Genomic DNA, 16542 nt, shown 5'->3' on the forward strand with positions numbered 1-16542 from the left:
CAACTGGTTTGAGGCTCATAGGCGTCCGTGTGCGTGATGTCGTCAGTCGCCCGTTTCATCGGGGTCCCGTTTCGTCACCACACGTCTTCGTCAGGGGCATGAAGTCCCACCCTTCTGCACGTTCATTTGTAGCGCCGATGTAATTAGTGCAATTCTTTATTGGACGTATATTGCGCAGAATACCAATACAAAAATTGCACTGATTACATCGGCGCTGGTTAGTCCAGACTACCCCTCTTTCTCCTGTCATGTACTGCTGCGGCGCATCTGAGTCTAACACATCGCCGGTTTTTCCCTGGCTTTTTCCTGGAATGCGACGCACTTCACCCGAAGCATGCCGCATTCATTTTGCGTTCTCAGCCACGGGTTGGCGCGCGGTTGATGCGTTTATTGAGAATGGTTCTGATTTAATAGGTTGCAATTCTTCGCGTGTCCGCCAGATGGCAGATATTCATGAATGTAATGCGCATGCGCTTCAGTAATGTGTCGACTTGCAGGTGTTTCGTTTAAATAAGATACTGTACCACAGTGTGCTATTGTAACTTGGCCTTGAGACTGAAGGAAGAGGCTGCAAAAATGTATCAATTTAGGCTTTTCATATTAAAGAAAGACAAAGACCAGTTTCTGTTATTCTCCAGAGACCTGCCACCCGCCATGAGTGTTCAAGTGCAGCCCGCTATCCAAAAACCCGACAGAAGTTACGCGTATTTGATATGGGCCGCGATTAATGCAACAGAAGATAAGATGGCAACAGTTGTTCAAATTTATCAGTATTTTATGGAAAACTATGACTTTTACAAATTTTCGCCAGCTCCTCATACGTGGAAGCGTGCAGTAAGGAAAAGGTTATGTAGTGATCCCTGTTTTTATCGTCTTGAGCCACAATTTGTTGGAGGGTATTGGTGTGTATCACCGGATTTTTTCTGTATCTATGATCATGCAGACGGCAAAAGGCGAAGGGTCGTGTTTAAAACCAACTAAGAAACGACAATCGCCGCCAAGCAATGCGCCAGCACCGGCTTCCAATGACGGTCCCACCGTCAGTGAGCCTGAGCCGGATTTCGCGTGCAGTTTCGATCAAGCTTGCATGTACCTAAGCAATTTCCAGCCTCATCAGCTGACTACAGGTGGACTAGTCCCGCTGCAAACTATCGACGTGGATGATCAGGACCACTGGACTGGCAGTGGACCGGCGCCGGCGCCAGCTGAATGGGAAATTCTATGGTGAGTATTGTTAGTATTGTTGCTGTATTATTTTCTGTGTTTTTTTTTTATTTTGACAATACAGTAACAATATCGGTGCGATTCGAAAGTCAAGCGATTCTCCTGTAAGCAATATCATTGGCTGAGCGGCTTCTACAGCACTGTACTGCAGATACTGAACAATTGGTGGAACGCTAGGCGCAATGCGCATTGGAACCTTCTTGAAACGCATATGCGTGTCATTACATCGACGGTAGGTGCATGCGCATGTGAACAGGAGACGTCCCCCCGAGAAAATTATTGGTGGGGAATATGGTCCGGAATAGGTCCAGAGGTCCACGTACCCTGCGGCCATATAGTAGCTCGAAGGGGGAGAAGCCTGTAGATTCCTGTGGTACCTCTCGGTAGGCAAACAGCAAGTGCTGTAAATGAATCTCCCAGTCTTTCCCCTCCGCCTCTATAAAGGTCCGAAGCATCTGCTTCAGGGTCCCGTTTAAACCTCTCACATAATCCGTTTGTCTGGGGATGGTAAGGGGTAGTGCGCCGGTGCTGTACACCGCATGCATCCCAGAGACAATATAACAGTTCACGCATGAACTGCGACCCCTGATCGGTTAGGACCTCACTAGGGAAACCTACCCTAGCAAAAATGTTCAGCAAAGCTGCTGCCACTGTCTTGGCATCTATGTTGCCAAGCGCTACCTCCTCAGGGTACCGGGTGGCAAAATCCACCACCGTGAGGATGTAGCGCTTCCCTCACCTGCTAGGAATCATAAGGGGTCCTACAAGATCCATCGCTACTTTCTGGAAGGGTTCCCCTATTATCGGTAGGGGTTTCAGGGGTGCCTTCACACGGTCGCCCGCCTTACCTACTCGCTGGCAGGCATCACAAGAGCGGCAGAAAGTTCCCACATCTCGAGATGCCCCCGGCCAGTAGTAACGCTGTAATAACCGGGCTCGCGTTCTGTTGACCCCTTGATGTCCCGCTAACGGAATAGAGTGAGCTACCCGTAACAGTTGCTGTCGGTACCCCTGGGGCACTACTAGCTGTCGCTTACCGGTCAATCCCTCCTCTATCCCTGGGTTCCCTTCTTCTCTATACAGGAGTCCCTTATACCATAGGCAGTGCTCAGTGCCTTCCCCTACCTGAGATTCGGACGCCCGAAGTCTCACGCCGGACAGGGTAGGGTCTGTCTTCACTGCTTCCCTAAACTGGGCTCCTAATTCTGGCCACCCCCCAGTCATGTCATTGTCCGGAGAATGGGGAAGGGTGAGGGGGAACAGTAAGTCAGTCTGGCTCCGGGTAACCGCCGCCACTGCAGCGGGCTTGGGCACTCGGTCATAGGTGCAGGTCATCGGTCCCAGATCGTTGCCAAGAAGAACATCAGCATCCAAACCGGGTAAAACCCCCACCTCCCGCACACCCTGGCCCTCCCCCCAATCCAAAAAGATTCTGGCCACTTGCAGGAAACGTGGCTCTCCGTCGGCCACAGTGATCTGTATCCCAGGGCCTGGGAGTAATTCCTCTGGCCGGACCATATCAGGTCGGACCAGGGTCACTACAGCTCCTGAATCCAGCAAGCCGACTGCTTGCCGGTCACCGACTGTGACCGGGGTGAGATGTCTGCTCCGTCCGTCTGCTGCAGGTCCACGCTGAGATGTCCTCCGCTCCTGGCTGTAGGCACCGATGAAACCGGGACAGGTGTTGCATGGGACGTCTCGCTGGGAGTTGGTTCCCTGACCGGTCCGGAGTCTGTGGTGGAAGCCACCCGCACGCGGGCTACTGGCTTCACAGCTGGGGTGCGTTGCCCCTGATGGGGTCCGCCGGAACGCAGGGGTTCTGGGCAATCTGGTCTGATGTGACATGGGCGGTTGCAGTTGTAGCACCGGCGCTCGTGCCGGAGCTCCCCCGCCTTCGGTGGACTGCTGCCCGCAGGCGGCCTCTGAGTCCATTGGGGGGTATTGGCAGACTTTTTGGCCGGTGCCGCCGCCACCGCCACCGCTGCCTTGGCTACTGCTTTGGCGGACATTAGGGCTCGGCTGGCCACATAGTCGTCTGCAAGCCTCGCCGCCTCCTGGTAAGTCTTGGGCTTCTTTTCATACACCCAAGCCCTCACCGCCGGCGGGCACTTCTCCATGAGCTGCTCCTAAAAGATGAGGTCCAGCAGGCGTTGGTAAGTCCGTGCCTCATAGCCCTCCACCCAGCGTATCCCGTACAAAGCCATGCGGGTCACGTAGGTAACATAGGACTCCTGGGGCTGCCTCTCTTCCTGCCGGAATTTACCCCGGTAGGCTTCAGGGGTAAAACCGTACTGAAACAATAGCAGTTCTTTCAGGTGTTCATAGTCATCAGCATACTCATCTGGAAGCGCCATCATCGTCTGCTTAGCCAAGCCGGACAGCAAAGGGTCCAAACGTGCAACTCTATGCTGGGGAAGCACTTTGCTGATCCAGTTTGAGTTCATCTGTGTTGGGTTGGACAGGGGGGGCAATAAGCGGGTCTGTTCACTGCCATAGTGATAAACTGCAGCCGCTCCTCCGGTGTCCCCTCTGTCTCCCCACGCAGTAATCAGTGCCAACATTTCAGGGGTGAACGGACTGGTAGCCGCAGCAACCAGTACCCCTCCTGTTGCAGTGCTCCCGGGAGGTGCACTCGTTCCCTCCCGGGATTCCACCGCCCCGGCACTGGGTTCCTTCCCTGATCTCCGGGTGGCTGTATAAAGTTCCCTTTCCCCCCCTCCCCCCCACCCCCATACATAACCCATGTTTCATCATCATCCATGGACATTTTTTATTTTTATTTTTCATATCTTCTTTATTTAGTCATATAATATTCTTTATCATTTGCATTTGGATCATTAGATTTTTCTGATGAGTTATATAAATATTTTTAAGGTAATTATTCACCATATATTTGCCCTTGGTAGTTTTTCTCTCTCCTTTCCCTGTTTTAAGTCTCCACCTTTTTGGTTATTGGTAACACTTAGATCAGGGCCACCATCCAATATATTAATATGCTAATTGAGATAATTTTTCCACATTTAAGGACATTGTCTCAGTGAATATATATACATGATTGATTATGTGTTATTGCTACATTTGCTTGGGGAAATTCACACCTCATTCATGATGGTTAAGTAATCTGATACACATCAACATGTTTATATATATTTGGGTATCAGTAAAGCCCATTTGAGCCATTAGGCAGCTAGGTGACTGTTTTGTTAATATTATATATATATATATATGTTCATTTATTTTACTTAATTCATTGTTGCTCATCTTGTATGTGTATATTATATTATCCATATGTGCGTGTTGTAATGATGAGTTTTTATTGTTTTTATTCTTTATTGCTTCACATATGATTATAGGATTTCAATTCATTCCACCCCTGTGTATTTTATGTTTTGTAGTTAACTCAGGTTTTTTATTTTGTATACAATTGGGGCCAATTTTATATTATTCATTTAATTAATTGGTCTATATTATGAATTTGAATCCTTTTTAAATTATACTAATAATGAATTTAAGTATTTATTGCGGTAATAATATGTTTGTTTTTCCATAGATCCTTCCTGCATTATGTATTTTTAACTTAATCCATATCTTGTTATTCAGCCAGTTATTTATTTATATATTATATGTATATCATACATAGTAATGCTCATCTTCATCAGCATATCATGGGTTAAATAATTGTTCAATTACGGGTTGCTAAGCAACGGACTGGCTATAAGTATACAGGACTGCAGTCTATCCACTATCAGCCCTTTGAGAAAGTCGCCCAGTGGTGACGAAACGCGTCAGGGAGCGCGATTACGTCACTACGACGCTGCGCACGCTGCGCACGCGCACGAGGCCACATCCAGCGTGGGATTCATACGGCGGCCATTCTTAGTGGAGAGGCGATTGTCTGGACTGATTCTAGTCGGCAAACGGCACCCATGGCATCCGGTGAGCTGTGATCTCTACACGCAGCCCTGAGGGAGCCCACAAGAACGGACCTTTGCAGCAAAGAAACCAGATGGTGGTGATATTATCACAAATTGCCTTATTATCATTTTACTCTTGTGAGTGTGTTTCTTCCCCCCCCCTTCCCTTCCCCCTTTTCATATTAAATACACAGTTTTATGCTATGGGGCGTGCGCTCTCTCTCTTTTTTTGTTTATATATATATATATATTTGTACAAAACAAATGGAGGAAGAAAAGACCTCTATATATTTATATATTTGGCCTTGTATAGAGGACAGCAGAAATGAAGTACCAATACTTTCAATTAATACTTGAATTACTTCTTTTTTTTAGGAAAGACTGTTAATTGTCATAAACCATCCATGTAAGTTGAGCCTAGATGACATATAACATGGTGTGAGGATTCGCCACCCTGAGGGCCCGGAACTCACCTCCCCATTCTATTCCGTCAGGCACTCGGGAGGCGCGATGCCACGGCGGTTCCGCTACGCGCGCGCGCGGACGACGCGCGACCGGTCTGTCAATCCGTGGCTCCCGCACCCAATCTCCGCCTCCGCTCTGACGTGTGGCCTGCTCGTTCGGGCCAGTCTCCCTTCCGCATCGGTTCCCAAGCTCCGCCCCAGCCCTGATGCCGGACATGCGCGGTGCACCGGCGACGCGCTTTCGGGACATCCTTCACTGACATTGGTGACGCGAACTGGTCTCCTCTGGACCCGCCTCTGGACTCCGCTCACGCGACGGGCTTGCATGGTGCGTGAGTGGCGCGCGATCGGGTCGCCACCCCCTGATGTCGGTGACGCGCGAGGGACGTAGCTCCACCCCCAGGTCTAATCAGGCTGCACAATAGGGCACACCTGCGCGATCCAGCAACCTATCCGTGCCTTCCTTCTGGTTCCGCCCTGGCTTCCCATTGGAGGGATGTTCCTTTTATACTTGCCTTGCTCACTCTCTCATTGCTGAGCATAACCTTGTGTGACGCCGTGCCTTGCTGCACCCTGCCTTGTGCCTTGCTGCACCCTGCCTTGTGCCTTGCTGCACCCTGCCTTGTGCCTTGCTGTACCCTGCCTTGTGCCTTGCTGCACCCTGCCTTGTGCCTTGCTGCACCCTGCCTTGTGCCTTGCTGCACCCTGCCTTGTGCCTTGCTGCACCCTGCCTTGTGCCTTGCTGCACCCTGCCTTGTGCCTTGCTGCACCCTGCCTTGTGCCTTGCTGCACCCTGCCTTGTTCCTGCTGCTGCCTGACCCCTGCTACGTTATTGGACTCCGCCTCTCTCCTCTCCTGACCCGGCTTACGTAGGACCATCCTGAACTCTCTACTCCTGACCTCGGCTACCCTCGCAACGATTACTCTCCCCTCTCCAATCCTGACTATGGCAAAGTACCCCAACGATCCGCTTCTCTCCAATCCAGACCCGGCAAGTATAAACGACTACTCTACCTTCTGTACTCCTGACCCGGCTTGCAAGACCATTCTACACTCTAGGCGCGGCCTCGCGGTTGTGGGTTGGCGTTTATACAATTCCCTACCTCAGCCTCGCGGTCGCGTCTGGTTTGTGGTGAGCTACGCGTAACAATCCATAGGGGACCAGGGTCTTCATCTTATACATCCAGTACATTTCCCTTTGACAGAGTTTCTGAAGCCTGTCCCCACCGCTCCAGCTTTCAGCCACAGCCTCAATCGCCCTAAACACCAGTCCTGTTGGATTCCCTCCATGCTTTACGCTAAAATGCTTAGAGTGTATACATGGAGGTCTGACTAATGCTCTGGCCAATCCACTGCCAAACATCGTATAAAACGGCTTATTATCTGTATACTGTGCTGTGCTATGTTTCATTATAAGTAGGTCTACATACCAGGGCCATTTTAATAACATTAGGGGCCCCTGGGCAGAGCAGTGCAATGGGGCCCGGCCTACACGGCCGCTCTCAGCCTCCCACGCGCTCACTAGCAGCAGCAGGCACCGGAAGAGCTGCACTGCTAGGCGGCGGGCGGTTGTGACGCGAGCCGGGGTGCCGGGCGGGCGGAGAGCGAGCGGAGCCGGGGTGCCGGGCGGGGGGAGAGCGAGCGGAGCCGGGGTGCCGGGCGGGCGGAGAGCGAGCGGAGCCGGGGTCCCGGGTGGGGGGGATTGCGAGCGGAGCCGGGGTTCCGGGCGGGGGAAGAGCGAGCTGGGGTGGCGGGGGGAGAGCGAGCCCTCCTAGCTAGACTTAGAATGGAGATTGAGACATTTTTAGCATTGGTGGGCACGCATGGGTCGGGCGTGTGGGGCCCCCCTCTGCTGTGGGGCCCACCGGGCAACTGCCCAGTGTGCCCATACGTTAAGACGGCCCTGCTACATACTCTTTTTGGGATGTTATGCCTGAAAATTTGACCATCTTTGAAATCTTTAGCGTCTCTCTGAAATTAGCGTTGCTTCCTTCCCTTTAGATCGATTAGTTTTAGTTCAAATTCGCCAACGCCTGAGCTAGCTTTCCAAGTTGCTACGTCTGAGAGGCTTCTTTCCAGCTCCTCATTAGTTACTTTAAGTTTTGTGATTTCATGGTCAATGATCATTTGCATCAGTCCCATGCAGCATCGGAGAAGTATTTTTTTCCCACGCTTTAGTAAAATCATCATCTGATGCCTGCACGGACGGAGAGACGTTGGCCCTAAGGCCTCTGGGTACAATGCCCTGTTTAATGTCTAATTAAGTCTTGTAATTTCCCACCACGACTGTCTGTGAAAGAATTATTGACAGGAAGGCTATAGAGAAGAAAAAGGGTCTGGGGTTACTGCTCGTTCATCTGGTCTCCTCTGTTGTATGTCTGTAGGTCTGATAAGTGTTTGTTGGTCATTCTGTGTACAGGATGGAATGTGTGATTGGGCAAGGTTTGCTCTGGGATTATCCCAGGTAAATCATGGACTCCCTAGGAATTTGGGAGAAACAAGTATTATGGGATGGGTGCAATGTGGAGCTTGTGGATTGGGTGAAGGGATAATATATGCATATAAGATAAGGGTTATATGTAATGTATAAATACTGAGACTGGGACGACCGCCACCTCAGATCACACTGTAACGGCTTGTGGATGTGTCATCTCCTTGTGCACTCGTCAATAAAGATTCCTTGATACTCACCGAACCTGCCTGCAGATCTTGGTACCCCGGGGGTACCCCAGAAAAGGCTGCCCTCACATGTCTAAGACTGTTGTTTGTGTAGTTTTTTCTAAGGTCTGTAAATAGCCCTTTAATCTGTAATAGCGGGGGGGGGAAATAATAGTTCCGTCTGCTGAGAAGACGTCACGTGCTTCTGCCGGCCAAGTCGTGAAGTCAGATAGAAATCCTGCCGTGATAAAATGACGTGCAAAGGGCCAAGGCGACTAAGTGGCCAAGTAGCAATCTTAATATATAAAATCAAAGGTTGGTACTAGCTGCGGTGAATGTGATTGGTCCGTGGCCACCCCGACTGTCATTGCCCAAGAGGTACGCCCCACTGTGACACACACCGCCCACACGACTGTCATTGGCCAAAACTTACACTGACATCACTGACACACACCTACTTCACTGTCACACACTTGCACTGACAGCATACCCCCACAGAAGCCCTGCAGAGTCCTTGGTAAGTTCATCTCACACTCTCACCCCTGTGTGTAGACACACACACACACACACACACCAATGCCTATTAATATGAAGAAGCCCTGCAGAGTCCTTGGTAAGTTCATCTGACACTCTCACCCCTGTGTGCACACACACACACACACACACACACTTTACATATGCCCACTTTCAAATTCCCCTTCCTACATATTCATATGTCCACTTTTCAAATGCCGTTACACACACAGTCACAATATGTCCTGTTTCACACACACTTTACATATTAATATGCCGACACAATATGTCCTCTTTCACACACACACTTTACATATTAATATGCGGATTAATATGCCCACTTTAAAATTCCCCTTCCTACATATTAATATGCCCACTTTTCTATTCCCGTTACACACACAGTCACTGTCATCCCATCATACACACACCACACACTCACTGTCATCCCATCATACACACACAACACACACTTGACATTTTTATATATGCCCACATGCCCACTTTAACATTCCCCTTTTTGTATATGATACACACAGCACACACTTTACATATTAATATGCCCACTTTCTCACTTTCTCCATCCTGTGTAAACACTTTAAATCATAACCGCCAGCTTTACCTACGCACTTAATACTTTTTTTATAAAATGGCCGCAATAGCAACTGACATGTGCGCTCCGCACCCCCTCCACACTTCCACTTTCTCATCCACCACACACCATTACTATTTACAACCACCACCACACACAACCGTACTCTTTAACCCCACCACACACAACCGTAGTCTTCAACCCCACAACACACACAACCCTGCTTTTCAACCACAACACACCAAACCATACTGTTTCACCCCACCACACACAACCTTACTCTTTAACACCACCACACACAACGTTACTCTTTAACACCACCACAAACACAATTTAACACCATTCTACACGCACCTCAATAACTGTTATATATTACTTTTACAGGATTGTACTCTGCAAGTTTTGTGAACACAACCACAACTCATCACTCTTTTCATCCATCAAGTACAATAAAACGTAAGTTATTTTATACATAATCCATTTACATGTACAATTTTAGTCATATACAAACATCGTTTTACATTTTTTTTTTACTTATGACATACTTTTTACATTACACATGCACATGTCTTATTTACACCATAACATTACTCTTTATACACACAACACACACAATTCTTCTTTAAACACCACACACACCATTACTCTTTATCCCCAACACACACCCTTCATCCTTCCTCTATCCAACATTAATCTTTCACAACAAAACTTAACTTATTTTCTACATTATAACAACATTACACTTGATTACATTTACACTTATCACTCACACACCCTTCATCCTTACTCTATCCAACATTAATATTTTACAACAACACTTTTTTCACCACTACACCTCCACACTTCCATTATTATTTACCACCACCACCACCACACACAACCTTACTCTTTAAGCCCACCACACACAAACATACTCTTCAACCCCAGCACACACAAACATACTCTTTAACCACACCACACAAAACCTTACTCTTTAACCACACCACACACAACCGTACTCTCCAACCACACCACACACAATCTTACTCTTTAACAACACCACAACCACAATTAATATTTCACACCATTACACACCTTTTCATGTACGTGTCTCAACACACCTCAATAACTGTTATATATTACTTTACCAGGACTCTACCCTGCACCTTTTCACACCACAATGACAACTCATCACTCTATCAAACTTAACTTTATTCATTAACTCCAATATGTTAATTTTTTTCACTATATACCCTACACTACATATTTTGCTTTTTTAATATCATTACTATAACTCTACCCCTCCTCTAACTAACATTTACATGTCCCTGTGCAAACAACACTAACTACAATTTTATACACACTTTCACAGGACTCTACAGTGACGCCTTTCAAACATCTGCACCTGTGCCATCTGATACACAAGAAAACTGATTGCATCTGTCAACTATATACAACTACAACTAATTGTTTTTTATACACACACAACATAGCTTTCAAACATGCCTCCAAAAAAACATATTAAAACATCACACACAACACACACAACTGCACTCACATCAACACACACAACATCACAAACATGCAATTACCAATATGACACACAACAAGCATCTACATCAACAGCATTACAACAAGAAACTTCTACAACAACAACACTATACAAACATCAAGAAAGACTACAACTAATGAGAGAGAGAAAAAATCAGAAGACATACTGAAACACCACAACAGCGAACAATGAAATGAAAGACGCAAAAGTTCACAAAAAAACCAAAGTCAAGAACAATATCAAAAACGCCTTGACAAACAGAAACACATTAATCGCAAAACAAGAGACAAACAACAACATAACAAAACATGTACAGATGTACTACCAATAAATACAACATCAACTACAGCAAACACAACTGAACAACATAAAACACACCTTCACACATTAATACAAACAGACACACATCACACTACAACACAAGAACAAACACAAAGTGCAATACATATCAATTTAACACGCACCGCTTTCAACTATGAACCTCATATACAATACCAAAATCATGAACAAAGTCAATATTGGCCAACTTAACACTATATGTCCATACTGTAATTCAAAAAAATTCCACAATCAATCAGCAGGAATGTGCTGTAGAAATGGTAAAATTGTACTTACACCAATACAACAAACACCTAATGAACTGCTTTCATACATGTCGGGATGTACAAGTGAATCCAAACATTTCCTACAAAATATACGCAAATACAACTCATGTTTCCAAATGACATCATTTGGTGCTACATCTGTCATTAAACAACATGGATTTCAATCTACTTTCAAAGTACAAGGTCAAGTTTACCACAGAGCAGGATCTCTACTTCCATTGCCAAATGAAAATCCTACATTTTTACAAATTTACTTCATGGGAGATGAACAACAAGAAGCTGATCAACGATGTCATTATATACCAAACATAAGACGTGACATTGTTGTATGCTTACAAAAAATGTTACATCAACATAATCATCTCATTAACACATTCAAAACATCACTAGAAGGCATGCCAACTGATGAATATAAACTCATTATCAGAGCTGACAAAACACCCGTCGGTGAACATGAACGTCGCTTTAATGCTCCTCAAGTTAACGAAGTAGCTATTGTTATAGCTGAACAACAATTTGATAAAAGAGATATAATTCTTCAAAGGCGCACAACTTCTCTTCAACGCATTTATGAAACACATCGCTCATATGATGCACTTCAATACCCTCTCATATTTTGTCACGGTGACGACGGATACCACTTCAATATCATGCAAGTTGACCCAGCATCTCAAAGTAACACTAACAAAACTGTTTCAGCTATGGACTTCTACGCATACAGGATAATGATAAGACATGGAACAGAAAACCACATATTACATTGTAGACAACTCTTTCATCAGTTTATTGTTGACATGTATGCTAAAATTGAAAGTGAACGTCTTCTATATATACGTTTACATCAAAAAGAACTTCGCGTTGATCAATACATACATCTCAAAGATGCTGTAGTCAATGATGGAAACATTGATAACATTGGAAAAAATTTAATTCTACCTGCAAGTTTCACAGGAAGCCCTAGACACATGCATGAATATGCTCAAGACGCTATGTCATATGTTCGAGCATATGGACGACCAGACTTCTTTATTACATTTACATGTAATCCATCTTTGACAGAGATTAAACAACAACTATATATTGGACAGGCACCCAGCGATAGACACGACTTAGTAGCCAGAGTCTTCAAGCTAAAGCTACAAAAATTGATGTACATCATAACCAAGAACCATATCTTTGGACAAACACGATGCTGGATGTACTCAATTGAGTGGCAAAAACGCGGACTTCCACATGCTCATATTCTGATATGGCTCAAAGAAAAACTACATCCAATACATATTGATAAAGTTATTTCAGCTGAGTTGCCTAATCAATACGAAGACCCTATACTATTTGCAATCGTCACAAACAATATGATTCATGGCCCATGTGGAAACATAAATATTCATTCACCATGTATGAAGGAGGGAATATGCACTAAAAAAAATCCTAAACAATTCCTTTTGCACACACAAACTGGAGATGATGGATATCCTCGCTATCGAAGACGTGCTCCATCCGACGGTGGATACACAGCAACAATACATCTTAGAAACAACTGTAATATACAAGTCGACAACAAATGGATTGTGCCATATTCTCCACTTCTATCTAAAACTTTTAACGCACACATTAATGTTGAATACTGTAATTCAGTTAAATCTATCAAATACATTTGCAAGTATGTCAACAAAGGAAGCGACATGGCCATTTTTGGAATAACAAATGAGAACATGAAAGACGAAATTTCTCTATATCAGTTGGGAAGATATATCAGTAGTAATGAAGCGGTTTGGAGGATTTTGTCTTTTCCTATTCACCAACGTCATCCAACTGTTGTTCACTTAACAGTACATTTAGAAAATGGTCAAAGAGTATACTTCACACCTCATAACGCTCAATCACTTGCAGCTCAACCACCAAACACAACTTTAACTGCCTTCTTTCAATTGTGCCAAAATGACTCTTTTGCTAAGACATTACTATATCCGGAGATTCCTAAATATTACACTTGGAATTCATCTACAAAACATTTCAAAAAAAGGAAAAATGGAGTACGTATTCCAGGAGAAGACGCCATTCAAAGTGAAGCATTAGGTCGTGTATATACAGTTCATCCAAATAACGCTGAATGCTTTTTTCTAAGACTGCTACTTCATAACGTTCCAGGACCTACTTCTTTTACATATATAAAAACTGTCAATGGACACCTTTGTGAAACTTATCGAGAAGCTTGCCAAAAACTTGGCTTATTAGAAGATGATCAACAATGGAATACCACTTTATCTGAAGCTGTTTTACATTCTTTACCTAATCAAATAAGAAACCTTTTTGCTATTATCATCACCACCTGCCATCCATCCAACCCTAACACTCTATGGGAGACATATAGAGATTACATGAGTGAAGATATACTGGCAAAAGCACAAACAGACAACCCAACACTACACTTACATTTGTCTCATGAAATTTACAACGAAGTACTAATTTTGTTAGAAGATAAATGCCTAGCTATTAATAACAAAACACTCATTCAATTAGGTGTTACATCTCCTGAACGTCATCACCGCAATATACTTAATAGTGACATTATGCGTGAGAAAAACTACAATATTCAACATCTACAAACATATGTTGCATCCAAAAAACCTATGTTAATTGCACAACAATTACAAACATACAATAACATTATGTCTCACATCACAAACGGACAAGGTGCCATTATTTTCCTTGATGCTCCAGGAGGAACTGGCAAAACATTTCTCATCAACTTACTCCTTGCAGAAATTAGGATGGAAAAAAACATAGCACTTGCTATTGCATCCTCTGGAATTGCAGCCACTCTTATGGATGGAGGAAGAACAGTGCACTCTGCTCTTAAATTACCTCTAAACATTGCCAATGAAGAAAACCCAACATGTAATATAACTAAAACTTCTGGACAAGCACGTGTACTACAAACGTGCAAACTCATTGTATGGGATGAATGTACAATGGCCCACAAAAAATCCCTTGAAGCCCTTGATAGAACATTAAAGGACTTACGTAACAATCAAAACATCATGGGAGGAGCTGTCATACTTTTAGCTGGTAATTTTAGACAAACGCTTCCAGTTATACCAAGATCAACACCAGCAGACGAACTTCATGCATGCCTTAAATCTTCTAATCTATGGCACAATGTTATACATTATCCTTTAACTACTAATATGCGAGTACAACTTTTAGGAGAATCAAATACTCAAGATTTTGCTAACATGCTTCTTAAAATCGGGGAAGGTACTTTACCAACTAACTTATCAGGAGAAATTACTTTTCCAAACCATTTTGCACACATCATTACATCACTTACAGAACTCATAAACCACGTATATCCAAACATTGTTCAGAATTACAATAATCACACCTGGCTATGTGAACGAGCCATCCTTGCACCAAAAAATAATTGCGTTAATGACATTAATAATCAAATACAAGATATGCTTCCAGGAAATATTACTGAATACAAGTCCATAGATACGGTCGTAGATACGGATGAAACGGTTAACTATCCCACTGAATTTCTTAACTCACTTGAGCCACCTGGAATGCCACCACATCGCCTTAGACTTAAACTTGGATCACCCATCATGCTACTTCGCAATCTCAACACACCTAACCTTTGTAATGGAACACGGCTCTGCATTAAATCATTAATGCCCAACCTCATTGAAGCTACTATATTAACAGGAAAGGCCACAGGAGAAGATGTCTTCATACCCCGCATTCCACTCATTCCTACTGACATGCCCTTCAATTTCAAATGCCTACAATTCCCAGTCAGACTTGCTTTTGCTATAACAATAAACAAATCACAAGGACAGTCAATTAAGTGCACTGGTATCAATTTACAATCACCATGTTTCTCCCATGGACAGTTATATGTGGCATGTTCTAGAGTAGGTTCATCAAATGACTTATATATCTTAGCTCCAAATGGATCAACTAAAAATGTGGTTTATAAACAAGCATTACAATAAATTCTATATTATCATTATTACACACATCCAGTTCCATTACCAACAACAATACTTTAACATTTACACATATATCAAGGATCTTGATCCAGGGATTATTCCGATTGCCAATTTTTGGAGTCAGGAAGGAATTAATTTTTACCCTTTCTTGGGTTTTTTGTTTGCCTTCCTCTGGATCAATAAGTATGTTGACACATACAAGAACATTAATGTTGTACACTTGCATTTAATATCACTTCAAAACATATTTGTATAACAATATCTTTTATTGATGTACAATATAAACAATACTTACAATAAAATTTTGAAACAATTATTATCTATGACTCAAACTTTTTCTGTTCAATATATGTGCTAGATATGTTACACTTTCATTACTTTTTATTAATATAGTTTTTATTCAAAACATTTACCTATTAACATTCCGAGCAACGCCGGGTCTCTCAGCTAGTATACATATAAAGGGGGGTGAAGGGAAAAGCTCTTGCAACAGTCAGAGGACTAGATGGTGCCAGGGACCGGGTAATCGGAAGCAAGACAGAAGTCTTGTAAAGACTAGACAAAAAGTGGCCCCTATATACTAACACGCATGCGTAATTAGTAAATGTGTAATGATAATTGTAATTAAACATAGCCTTTGTTAGTGATAAAAAGGAATAAAATATAGCGGAACAAATGGATATCACCAGCAAGATATCACAATACAATGATTAAAACAAAGTATTAAATGTGTCGTGGTCATTGGCTCCCAGCCAGATGATGAATAAACCTCTGGGTTAGCTGCTCATGGGCAATAACAGTGATATAATGACTAAGATAGCCGTGTGGACAATTAGTCACTGATGTGAAGATGTTATCACTGGATATAGTGGTTAGTCTAATAGTTATTTTGCCCATTACTGTACTGTATGTGTTGTTGAGGGGGGGGGGGGGGGAGGAGTGTATTTATTTCAATGTATTGGGAAAACAAATTTGGCCACAGGATTGGTACCGCAGGCCAGCGGGGACCCGCGGGGAACCCCAGAGGGCCCACAGACACCGTCGGG

Source organism: Ascaphus truei, chromosome 20, assembly GCF_040206685.1.
Source record: "Ascaphus truei isolate aAscTru1 chromosome 20, aAscTru1.hap1, whole genome shotgun sequence".
Taxonomy (NCBI): domain Eukaryota; kingdom Metazoa; phylum Chordata; class Amphibia; order Anura; family Ascaphidae; genus Ascaphus; species Ascaphus truei.